The 13,130-nt window shown below is 43.2% G+C and overlaps 1 protein-coding gene across 6 annotated transcripts in view; it reads right to left on the reverse strand.

Moving 5' to 3' along the window:
• LOC140425027 (thiamine pyrophosphokinase 1-like) overlaps positions 1-13,130 on the reverse strand; it is a 555,937-nt gene that overhangs the window by 437,995 nt on the left and 104,812 nt on the right. The gene's annotated exons all lie outside the window — the stretch shown is intronic.

Consider the following 13,130-nt stretch of genomic DNA (forward strand, 5'->3'; position numbering starts at 1 on the left):
AACGCTTTTGATCAAACATGGCCATACATTAGTTGGTATTTATGATGCCATTAGAGCATCAATTACTCAACTATAATGTAATTTGCTTTTTATATTCAATACCAATTCAGTTATGATATTAACGATCATCTTTGGGTTGATTCTGAAGCAGGCGGGTTTGAATTTGTACGCTGGAATATTGATGCTTCCACTTCTGTTGAAATTCTTCCCATTGGTGATATCGCTAAAAGATTTGGAATGACGTGTAGAAAGAGCAGGGAATGGGCCAAATTAAATTCTCAGGAAGAATAATGCAGACTCGATGGGCCAAATGGTCTCTTTGTGCTGTACTACACTATGATTCGATTTGGTCGCCTTACCAACATCTGTTAAAATGATAGGCAATTTTGGGACTGGTTTTGCTGGAATTTATGAGAATATTTTGTTCACTGATGCGATCAGGATGGGAAGAGTACACAGTTTGATTAGCTCCACTCCTCCACAGGTCGCACTATTAGTCTAAAAGATTTATTCACCCAATGGTGAATTATTTACCTTCACTGCTGTTACACAGAGTTAAAAAGACTTTAACCGGGCTTCTTTCAATAAACAACACACACACAACACAATGGAAAGATGGTGGAGCCCTTGCAATAGTGTCTGGGTTATGCATTGGTCTCTCAGCGCTGATCTGCGAAACAATCAATGACTCTTGCACTGCTTTTCAGGCGGACCCAAGAAACACCCGCAGGTACTCAATTCCAGTATCTGGAGAAACTTAGAAGCAGCTTATATTCACTTCTGGCTCTGGACTGCAAAACGACTGCTGTCTTCTTTTCACAAATGGTTGGTCTTTCTTCTCAAAGCAAAACAAAGCCAACTTGTAGATACAGTCTTCCAGGAATGTATTTTTCAGAACTATAGAGTACCATGTGATTGCCTTCGCACACACTCCACCGGGGTTAAGAGGTTTCCAGCTTCTTCAAAACTGCTTAATTATCTTTTTTGTAACTTCCAAGGAAAGCAATCAAAGTTCTTGCATCAATCCTTTCAGCGACTGCTACAGATAACCGAACAGCTCTCAACGATGGTTAAGGGCGGGATTCTCCGAGCCCCCGCCGGGTCGGAGAATCGCCTGGTGGCGGCGTGAATCCCGCCTCCGCCAGCCTCCAAATTTTCCGGCACCGGAGATTCGGCGGGGGCGGGAATCACGCCGCGCCATTCGGCGGGCCCCCCTCCCCCGGCGATTCTCCGGCCTGCGATGGGCCGAAGTCCCGCTGCTTCTATGCCAGTCCCACCGGCGTAAATTGAACCAGGTCCCTTACCAGCGGGACCTGGCGGCGCAGGCGGGCTCCGGGGTCCTGGGGGGGCGCGGGCCGATCTGGCCACGGGGGGTGCCCCAACGGTGGCCTGGCCCGCAATCGGGGCCCACCGATCCGCGGGCAGGCCTGTGCCGTGGGGGCACTCTTTTCCTATGCACCGACCATCAGCCTCCGCCATGGCCGACGCATAGGTGAACCCTCCCCTGCGCATGCTCAGGGATGACGACACCAGCCGGCGGGGCGCCAACCACTCTGTGGCGGGCCTCGCCCCTAAAGCTGCGGGCCTAGTCCCTAGAGGTGCGAAGGATTCCGCATTTTGGGGCTGGCCTGACGCCGCAGTAGTTCACGCCAATCCATCACGCCGGGACCCCCCGCCCCGCCGGGTAGGGGAGATTCCCGCCCTTAGAGTCTGATCCAGAGCCATAATTCCTTTGAGTTTTAAGACGGTGCAGAAAGATCGATTTGTTCCAGGAATGATAATATAGGATGTTGGGTTTGGTTATTTTATAAACAAACTTTATTAAAACAGAAAACAAAACAATATTTAAACTTTAAGCTTCCACTATACCAATAACAGATTACAAGTTATTTCTTAACCTTAACACATTAGGTCCCATTGCACAGCACCCGACAATGAGCACGAAGCTCTCATGCCACTTACACAGAAGGACAACGGCAATACTTGCATTTGCAAAACAATTTTCTGCTATTAGCCAAGTTCTTTTTGAACACTGGTATCTGGAGCAGCTTTTCATGGCCTCTCTGGGTGGGTGTGCAAACTATTCTCCTGTACCTGTTCAAACCAGGATTCTTTCTGAGCTCCGCCCCACCCTGCTCCTCAAACAAAGGCTCTCTCTCCTGGTGTGCCCAGACTTGAACCCATCAATGTTATCTTGGCTGTTTTATTGCCTACTCCTGTTTATTCAAAAAGCAGAGCTATGCTATTGATATGCAACTAACCTCCCATTGACAGACAAACAGGCCATCTGACTCTGTAGTGGGCTAATAGCTGGTCCAACAGGAGTTTCCCAAAAGACAATGGATCTTAAGTGAATCACTCTTGTTGAACCGGGCCATCCTGTGTATTCGCACTAACTAGTTTAAGTCTCAATGGGACAGTGTAACTCGGCCAGGTCTGGGGGTATCCCTCTGACTGTGCTCGCAGGTCTTCTTTTTCCTCAGTCGGTTTAACCGCCAAATTGCCTGGTATATTGGGGTCTCATTTCTGGACCCAATTTCCTAATATCTCCTTTATGTAACAGAGATAGTGTCGTTTGAAAGAAAAATTCTTCCAGAAGGACTTAGTCCTTGAAGATGAATCATTTTCTGTGATTAAAACGTTCACAGCATTATCCACCTGTGCACACTTAAAATTAGCTTTACAGAAAGAGTCTGTTCTGGCTCCAGCTGACCCAGAAAAATCTTTTCGCCATGATACAACAGCCAATGGATATTTTCTATCAATCATGCTAATCCAAGAGGCTTGTGACAGGGACCAGACGCTAATGCATCCAAGTCAATTTCATACATGAAAAAGCATTTGCTTGCATGCTTTAAGCAGTCAAGCATTTTACTTATGTAGTGGGACTGGCACAGTTGAACCTACTAAACGAACAAAGACCGATACAGCTGTTCTTGGGCAGAAGACTGGAGGACCTTTCAGTGTCCAACCTCCACTTAGCTTGGTGGATCCTGTTATTGCAGGAAAGAGATATTAAGTGTCCAACATAATCCAGATCTACCAAATTTTGCAGGAAACATGACATATCATGGCAAATCGCATGTAGGCCAACAAAAGCCACCATGAAGCACTGCACACCTGACAACCTTGTGAAATGGATATGGGAAATAACACAGAATGGGATGATATTAAAAGTCAGATGGTTATCACAGTTAATTAAAAAAATAAAGTGTTTATTGTAAAATCTATCAGAATCTTAGAGGGGGAAGGACAATAAGGAATTTCCAGAGCTCAGGGAGATGACAAATGAAGACATGACCACCGATGGTGAAACAATTAAAATCAGGACTGCTAATTGTACGGCATAGAATGCCAACCAGATGAAAAGTGTCTATTTAAGACAAGGGGGTGGGTATAACATCGGAGAATAACAAAATTCACATGCAAGAAAGGCAATCGGACATTCCCAGTAACACAACATAAATTTTGTTTCATCTCAGAATTATATAAGACACTGCTAACAATGTCACAACACTCCCAAGTTAACATTTTGATGCAGTGTGAGACCTTGAAGGCTGTGGCATGGTTTGAAGAGCTTTGGAACACAGAACAACTTCACAGAAGCATTGAGTGAAATGCTGCAAGATAATGAAAACACAGAGTAAAATATAATACTAGGAAACCATCATTGACTTCAGGAAGCAAAGTACTGTACACACCCCTGTCTACATCAACATAGCCGAGGTGGAGATGGTTAACAGCTTCAAATTCCTCGGGGTGTACATCACTAAAAATCAGTCCTGGTCCACCCACGCCGACGCTACCACCAAGAAGCACAACAGGAAACTAAGGAAATTCAAGGGCATGTCCATATTAACTCTTACCAACTTTTACAGATGCACCATAGAAAGCTATATGGCTGCATCACAGCCTGGTATGGCAACTGTTCAGCCCAAGACCGCAAGAAGCTTCAGAGAGTCGTGAACACAGCCCAGTCCATCTCACGAACCTGCCTCCCATCCATTGACTCTATCTACATCTCCCGCTGCCTTGGGAAAGCGGGTAGCATAATTAAAGACCCCTCCCACCCAGCTTACTCACTCTTCCAACCTCTCCCATCGGGCAGGAGATACAGAAGTCTGAGAACACGCACAACCAGATTCAAAAACAGATTCTTCCCCGCTGTTACCAGGCTCCTAAACGACCCGCTTATGGACTGGCCTGAATAATACCACACTCCAGTATGCTTCATCCGATGCCGGAGTCTATGTATTTACATTGGGTATCTTGTGTTGCCCCATTGGGCAGCACGGTAGCATGGTGGTTAACACAATTGCTTCACAGCTCCAGGATCCCAGGTTCGATTCCCGGCTTGGGTCACTGTCTGTGCGGAGTCTGCACGTTCTCCCAGTGTGTGCGTGGGTTTCCTCCGGGTGCTCCGGTTTCCTCCCACAGTCCAAAGATGTGCAGGTTAGGTGGATTGGCCATGCTAAATTGCCCTTAGTGTCCAAAATTGCCCTTAGTGTTGGGTGGGGTTACTGGGTTATGGGGATAGGGTGGAGGTGTGCTTGGGTAGGGTGCTCTTTCCAAGAGCCGGTGCAGACTCAATAGGCCAAATGGCCTCCTTCTGCACTGTAAATTCTATGATTATTCTATGATATGATGTATTTTCTTTTTATTTTATTTTCATTAACTAAATGAGTTTCTCACAGAAAAATACTTTTCAATGTATCTCGGTACACGTAACAATAAACAAATCCAATCCAAACCATGACTGGTGGGAGGTTGTGTATGTTGTTGAACTAGTAATCCAGAGGCTTTGGCTAATCCCAAATCAAACCCCAGCTGTGAAATTCCGCACGGGATTTTGGGATGGGAATGGTTATCTTCCCCATGGCCCGCGCAGAGTACGGGTTCCCTCGCTGAGGGGCAGGGAAACTCTAGGTCAGCCAGTGAGGCACCGACTAGAGGGGGAACCCGTTGGTATCTATCAGCTAGTGTAAATACTGTTATAAATAAAGCTTGGTTCTTTATTTTACTCGGTGTGGACTCCCCGTGTCTTTATTAAACTAGCCTTAATCTAGAATATAAAGCTGGTGTTCATAATTGTAAATATGAAACTAGCAGGTGTCCATAAAGACTTACCTGTTCATTAACATCCTTCAGGGAAGACATCTGCCTTCTTTTCCTGGCTTGGCTGTGACTCTAGACCCACAATAAAGTTGTCACTTAGTTGTCCACTGCAATGTACTAACACACCACCCACTTATATCAAAACACTGCAAAAAAAGGTCTAGTAATAATACAGATGGACCACGGAAATCACCCTCAACACCAGTCATGACAAGGACACACAGGGTAAAGTCAACACTGCAAAGTCCTTCTCATTGATGTTTTGGAACGTGTATGAAAGTTGGAAGGGCTGCCCCAAACACTTGACAAGCAAGAGCTTGACATAGTCATGAGTAATATCTTGAAGTTAATTTCCCAAACCCCTCCGTCACCATCTCTGGGTAGCTCATCCATCCACCACCTTGAACATTCACTCCCTCCACTGTGCCTGACGTTTACACTGCTGACAAGATACATGACAGCAACTTACAAAGGCTCCTTTGACAGCACCTCCCAAACCCAAGATCTCTATCACCTCGAAGGATAAGGACAATTGGAACATGGGACCATCACCATCTGCAAGTACCCTCCAAATCACATGGCTTATTTGGAAATATATCGCTATTCCTTCAGCATCACTGAGTTACAAGCCTGGAACTCCATACCTATAGCACTGTGGAAGTACCTGCACCACAAAGACAGCAATGGCTTAAGAATGGCTAATCACCATCTTCCCGAGAGTAATTAAAAATGAGCATAAATAGTGACCTTGCCAGTGATGACCATATCCCATGAATTAATTTTTAAAAACTGAGCAATCTTCATAGTGCCACGGAGTACAAACTGAAAGTTTCTAGTTCTAATAGTAATCTCCAGTATATTAACAAAGTTCAGTTGATTCATTCCCTCAAGTATCTTGAATGTCTGAATAATATATTCCCTGAACATTATTTTCTCCAGAGTAAATAATACTAGGTTTTTCATCTTTCCCCAGCCGCTAACCCAGATGGAAGGCAGCTTAGATGGAGGTTTAACTCCAATTAACACCCCCAGTGACCAATATGGTATTGTGGACTCTCTGGTTTTCCTGCAAGTTGAGGATCTTACTTCTTTCCAGCAGATATCTCTCAGTTTCATCACATGGTTGCAGTGTGCTCCACCGACTGGGTGGGCAGCAACAACTCACTCAAGTTTTCTTCGATAGCGTCTTCAAACCTGATTTCTATCATCTACAAGGTCAAAGGCAACAGGTGCATGGGAACACCACATCCTATAAGTTACCCTCAACGTTGTATACATCCTGACTTTGAAATACATCACCAGTCTTTTATCATCATCATTGGGATCTGGAACATTCTTCCTAACCACATTTTCGATGTACTAACACCACATCGACTGTAGCGGTTCAAGGTGGCTGCTCACCGAGACCTTCTCAAGATTAATTAGGGGCGGATAAGAGGTGCTGGGCACCCATAACCGAATTTTTGAAAGTTGCATGGGGAAAATTTCTCTCCTTTCAACCACAACAGTTATTCAACTCCATTTGAAGTGTTTATCAATTAAACTTGTCAAAATTGCCAGCAATTTCTCAAACCTTCTGTCCTTGCAAAGTATTTCACCTGGAGCATCTAATTCCTCACCAAAGTTCTTAAAAGTCTGGTGCCTCCTATATACAGAAGAAATACCTACATCTCTCCCTGGACCTTCCAATGGAAAGCCTGCAACTAGGTTACCAATCCTCCTCGCAACCCTGCAGCATTCAATTTGTCCTGTGAAAGTCACAACTTGCATTTTTCATGACAGTAATGCACTATTGGTCCTCACCTTCTTCAAGCTGTCTGCAGTCATTGGAATGGTTGATCACACCATTCCCTTCCAGGGTCTATCCAACAGCCAGTTAAAAATACCCTCACGTAATTGCATTTTTATCCAACCAATAATAGTCGGATCATTCAGTAATCTTTCATTCCTTTTCACAGTAACTTCATTGAAGCCTACTTGTGACAATAAGCTATTATTATTATCAATCCCATACAGTCATCTAAGGAGATTCCTAGTTTCCATTCTTGATTCCCTCCTTCTACTGCTTTAAATGCTGTGTTCTGGCAACAATATCCACAATCATGAGCTCAGCTTCCATGTGCACACTGGTAATATCTGTATCACTGCACTCTTTCTGTACACTGGAGTCTGCTTACCCAACATCCGGTCAACAATTCCACAGAACTAAACACTGGGAAGACCAAATATCTCACCTTAAGCCACGGTAACAAGTTATGTATCTTCACCAGTGAATATATTTCCCTCCCTGATGCTGAACCAGACGGTTTGCAGCCTTCCTTTCTTATTCAACCTACCTGAGCTCCAAAATACACAATTCTTCTTCTCAAAGACCTCTCAAAGTGGCTTCATAAGTCTCAAGTACACCTTAGTGGCCTCCAGAGTCTACGATTTCAATACTTTCCTGTCTGGCCTTCCATTCATTTTAGCTAATCAAAACTCCAGCTGACAGTGTTGTAGTTTAACATCCTCATTGAAATCCTATCAGCCCTTATCCTCACTGACATACACGGACTTCATTCATTCACACCTCAAATTTAAATTTTCAGCTTTTATTCAAATGCCTTTATTTCTAACTACTCTCCTTCACCCCTCCAAACTGCTATCCTCTCTCTCGACTTTTGTACATCATTAATGCTCACGGCATCAACCACTGAAGCCCCATGAACTAGAATTCTCTGACTGCCCACTTTTCACCCCACTTCAAACCCACCTGTTTAAATCATGATTTTATTTGGTTAGCCCTCTTAATATCTCATTCTTTGGGCAGGAGTTTACATCCCTCACAGCTCTGGAATGCAAAGTGCTAATGCTGAGTATTTACAATATTTCCAGAAAATGCAGCTAACTAGATCTTTATCATTCCAAAAGTACCACCAGCAGGATTTTCCACATGTAAATTGGTACAAGTGAGAACAATAGAAAGGGGTTTCCTTATGTTATCAGTCATAGATAACTTGTTTGGTTTCAATTTCCATTAACCATCCTTGGAGAAAACCTGCTGAATAAATCTGCCACTACCTTACATCATTAATAAATAGTACATATGTACATGCCAATTTATCAGAAGTGGTCTGTGTTATTTTCAATAAAAGAGAGCATTCAGTACATTTGTATGACAAAATAATACACAAATATGACTGTCAAGAAATACAAAATATGGTATATTTATTGAAATGTTTGGCAAGCCCTTTTTCCACCTTTATATTCTAGACACTACATTGCAAAATGTTGCAGCAATTAAAATAATGTGGCCATTTCAGTTACTTTCCTTCTGTGTCAATCAAGAAAGTGTCTCTTTAAAATCACCCTTCAGTTAAATCCACTTAAATAAATGTAAGAGAGTTTCACGGTTCAGGGTCAGTCCTTAATCTGAATGCAACTGCCTAAAAAAACAATAATGAAGTAATAATGAACTTCAATCTGAATGCAAAATCGAACAAAGATAACAATGGAGCAACAATCAACGCACATACATGTGCACGGTCTAAAGCAGAACACATTAATCGCCGTGCTCATCAATTCTACAAAGTAGTGCATGCAATGCTGAATCTATCCTTCCTTGAGGAAACTTTATAATAATAATAATCTTTATTAATGTCACAAATAGGCGTACATTAACACTGCAATGAAGTTACTGTGAAAGTCTCCTAGCCGCCACCGGCACCTGTTCTGGCACACTGAGGGAGAATTCAGAATGTCCAAATCACCGAACAAGCACATCTTTTGAGACTTTTGGGAGGAAACCGGAGCACCCGGATGAAACCCACGCAGACACGGGTAGAACGTGCAGACTCCGCACAGGCAGTGACCCAAGCGGTAACCCTGAAACCTGGGTCCCTGACGCTGTGAAGCAACAGTGCTAACCACTGTGCCGCCAAAATCATGCCAATGATTTTCTCCTCTCATACTCATCTCCAGTCTGTAGATGGAACTGAAGTCTTGAATTCTTTCCCAGGGATCTGTGTTGTAGTTTAACATACAATATTTGTCATGTACAATATCAAACAAGAATACTTAAATTCTGTCACACCCATAGAAATGTTTTCTCCATCAGGAGAGGATAAAAATAAATTGAAGCAAGGAGTGAAATGTTAATTATCATCACCACCACATTCCATCCCTGTGGAGAAGACGGTAGCTAGATGGAGCAACTTACCCATTGCTTTTTTGTCCCAATCTGACTGACTGCAATTCTAAATTGGTGCAAGTACACTCACAGTGCTGTAAGGGAGTTCCAAGATTTTGACTCAGCAATAGCAAATGATTGACAATGTAGTTTCAAATAGGGGAGGCAGTGGCGTCGTGGTATTATCACTGGACTTGTAAACTAGAAACCCAGGGTAATGCTCTCGGGTCCCAGGTTCAAGTCCAACCACTGCAAAAGGTGAAATTTGAATTAAATAAAAATCTGGAAATAAAAGTCTAATGATGACCATGAAACCACGGTTGATGGTTGTAAAAACCCAGCTGGTTCACTAATGTCCTTTGGGGAAGGAAATCGGTCCTACATGTCACTCCAGACCCACAGCAATGTGGTTGACTCTTAACTGCCCCCTCAAGAGCAATAAATGCTGCCATGTCCCATAAGACCACAAGACATAGGAGCAGAATTAGGTCACTCGGCCATCGAGTCTGCTCCGCCATTCAATCATGGCTGATATTTTCTCATCCCCATTCTCTTGCCTTCTCCCCATAACCCCTGATCCCCTTATTAGTCAAGAACCTATCTATCTCTGTCTTAAAGACACTCAGTGATTTGGCCTCCACAGCCTCCTGCGGCAAAGAGTTCCATAGATTCACCACCCTCTGGCTGAAGAAATTCCTCCTCATCTCTGTTTTAAAGGATCGTCCCTTTAGTCTGAGATTGTGTCCTCCGGTTCTAGTTTCTCCTACAAAGTGGAAACATCCCCTCCACGTCCATTCTATCCAGGCCTCGCAGTATCCTCTAAGTTTCAATAAGATCCCCCCTCATCCTACGAGTACAGACCCAGTGTCCTCAACCGTTCCTCTTTCGACAAGTTCTTCATTCTAGGGATCATCCTTGTGAACCTCCTCTGGACCCTTTCCAAGACCAGCAACATCCTTCCTTAGATACGATGCTGGTATGGTCCCATAAATTAAAAAAATCAGGATGGTGTGTGACTTGTGAAGGAACTTGCAAGTGGCGTCTCATCTGCTGCCCTTGTCCTTCTAGGTGGTTTAGGTCATGGGTGTAGGAGACGCTCTCGAAGGAGGCTTGGTGAATTGCTGCAGTGCACCTTGTTGCATCATTGCTGCCACTGTGCACCATAAGTGGAGGGAATGATTGTTTAAGGTGGTGGATGGGGTGCTGGTCAAGTAAACTGCTTTGTCCTGGATGGTGTTGAACTTGAGTGTACTCACCCAGGCCAATGGAGAATGTTCCACCAGACTCCTGACTTGCACCTTGTAGATGTGGAGTCAGGATTTGACCTCCTCTTGTGCCACAGTGCTTATATGGCTGGCCCAATTAAGTGTCTGATCAATGGTAGGACCCCCCCCGCCCCAACACCCAGGATATTAAGTTTGTCCAAGGGAGGTGGTCATTGGTTATTGAGATGGTTATTGCCTGGCAGTTGTGTGTTACTTGTTACTTATTTTCTCAAGCCCGAATAGTCCTGGTCTTGCTGCATATGGACATGGGGTTTCTTCATTACCTGAGTAATCATAGATGATATTGAATACTGTGCAATCATCGCAAACATATCCACTTCTGACCTCATCATTAATGAAGGTAATTGATGATGATTGGGTCTAGATTACAAGAGGGAATGTATTACAGGTAGCTGGGTTACCTCAGTTGAAAAATGCTACTCTATCGCGTGGTAACCAAAATGGTAAATAAAGCCCACTGAATATGTGCAGGCTTCATATGCATGTGCAAACACAACATGGCGCATCTGAATCCACTTATTCTGAACCCAAGTATTGCAACAAACAAATCCTACTGCCTCTAGTAATTAACAGCAACAGTCCCGAGTATTAAAAAAAACACATGCTCAGAATTTTAAAAATCAAGTATTAATACTTTAATTCATGAGGTTGTGGAATGTTGGTTACAAGGAAAATCAATAGAAATGGATGCCTTCAGTCACACCACACTTAATCTCTGTCTGAACCAGGATCATCATTTGATTACACTTTAGAAAAATATTGATTTTTGTTCAGCTGGAGGAAAAAGTCTCAGGATCACAATTGTTAGTGAGGTATGAAGTCAGACAAGAGTCTCCGTTTCAAGATGTAGAGACTGAACATTTGTTATTAAAGATCCTAGACTTTAAATGAAAAGGCACTCGAGCTGCTTACTGCTAATGTTAACATACTTTCTCAATTTCATCAAGCTGTCAGGTATATTAACCTGCTATTTTGTCCTTTTTACCCAGGCCTGGTAAAATTGGCACAGTGAAACAAAATTTATGATTAGAAGTTTGCGTACATATTAGAAACTTTTTATAAAGCTCAGGATATTAAAATGTGGATTATAATACATACTTAACAAAGGCTGTATATGGTTAGCTCTGTTGCCCTTTCAAAAGATTGGGTGTGAAATTCAGCCTAGATTGATATTCCTCTTCAAGATGCAAATATCTCAGGTGACATGGCTTTGGGCAGCCTGAAGCAAGATCCAAGTGGCATAACTCCACAGAACAGAATTGTCCATAATTCTGCACCAAACTGGCAATCTCATACTCAGTGGCCTGAAAGAAGTCTTATTTGGAAAATGGAAAAGAAAACAATAACAAGTGCTCCTCCAGTATAATATTAAGCACAATGCTGATGTAGAGGAGAGGAAGCTTTAGTGTGAAGCAACATAAAAACTGAATTCTATAAGGTGTTTAGTTTTAAAATATCTCGTTTAACTTACGGTGAGACTAAGAATTCCCAAAGTACCCCAGTTTGGAGATATGCCAAGTCATCTGGTTGCCACGGGGAAGAAACTCAAAAAGTAATCAATTCAAAATATCAACTGACAGTTTTCACACCTTGTCGCAGTAACTCACAGAAAAACGGACAGCTGCTTTTTGACAAACAGAGAGAGCAGTGGAGTGGTAAAATAGCTACTGCTGCGAAGAGCAAAGGCTGCCTATTTTGTGGAAATAATTAAGCAGGATGTTTGTGAGAGTTGGTTTTCTGTTTTAAAGGAAGAAGACAGGAATAATGGAGCTTTAAGGAACTAGGATTCACTGAGATAGGCCTTGTGGTGAATGCCAAATCTGGAACACAGCCTTAGTGTAATAGCTTTCTAATGACACTGGCAATTTCAACCCTGCACGGCAGGGAGAAATGAGCCAGCTGGAGAGCTGGGACTAACTTTGGACTTGCTCTTGTATGCTACACATCTTCTTAAAGCACAGTATCCAGCAAAAGGGATTGTAAAATTGACTTATTAGTGATGGACAGCATGGCTTTATGAAGGAGAGATCGTGCCTCACTAATTTGCTCCGAGTTTTTCAAGGAAGTGACAACAATGATAGATGAGGAAAAGGCAGTAGATGTTGTATACATGGACTTCAGTAAAGCCTTTGACAAGGTACCTCATGGTAGACTGGTACAAAGGTGAACTCACATGGGATCAGAGGAGAACTGGCAAGTTGGATACAGAACTGGCTTGTCCACAGAAGACCGAGGGTTGCAGTAGAAGGGTGCTTTTCTGAATGGAAGGTTGTGACTAGCGGTGTTCCACAGGGATCAGTTCTGGGGACTTTGCTGTTCGTGGTGTATATAAATGATTTGGAAGAAAATGTAGCTGGTCTGATTAGTAAGTTCACAGACGACACAAAAATTGGTGGAGTTGCGGATAATGAAGAGAATTGTCAGAGGATACAGCAGGATATAAACTGGTTGGAGTCTTGGGCAGGGGAATGGCAGATGGAGTTTAATCCGGAAGGGGGTGTAATGTACTTTGGAAGGTCCAATGCATGTCGGACTTACACAATAAATGGTAGAACTATTGC

The sequence above is a fragment of the Scyliorhinus torazame genome, chromosome 6, assembly GCF_047496885.1.
Source record: "Scyliorhinus torazame isolate Kashiwa2021f chromosome 6, sScyTor2.1, whole genome shotgun sequence".
In the NCBI taxonomy this organism is placed as follows: Eukaryota; Metazoa; Chordata; class Chondrichthyes; order Carcharhiniformes; family Scyliorhinidae; genus Scyliorhinus; species Scyliorhinus torazame.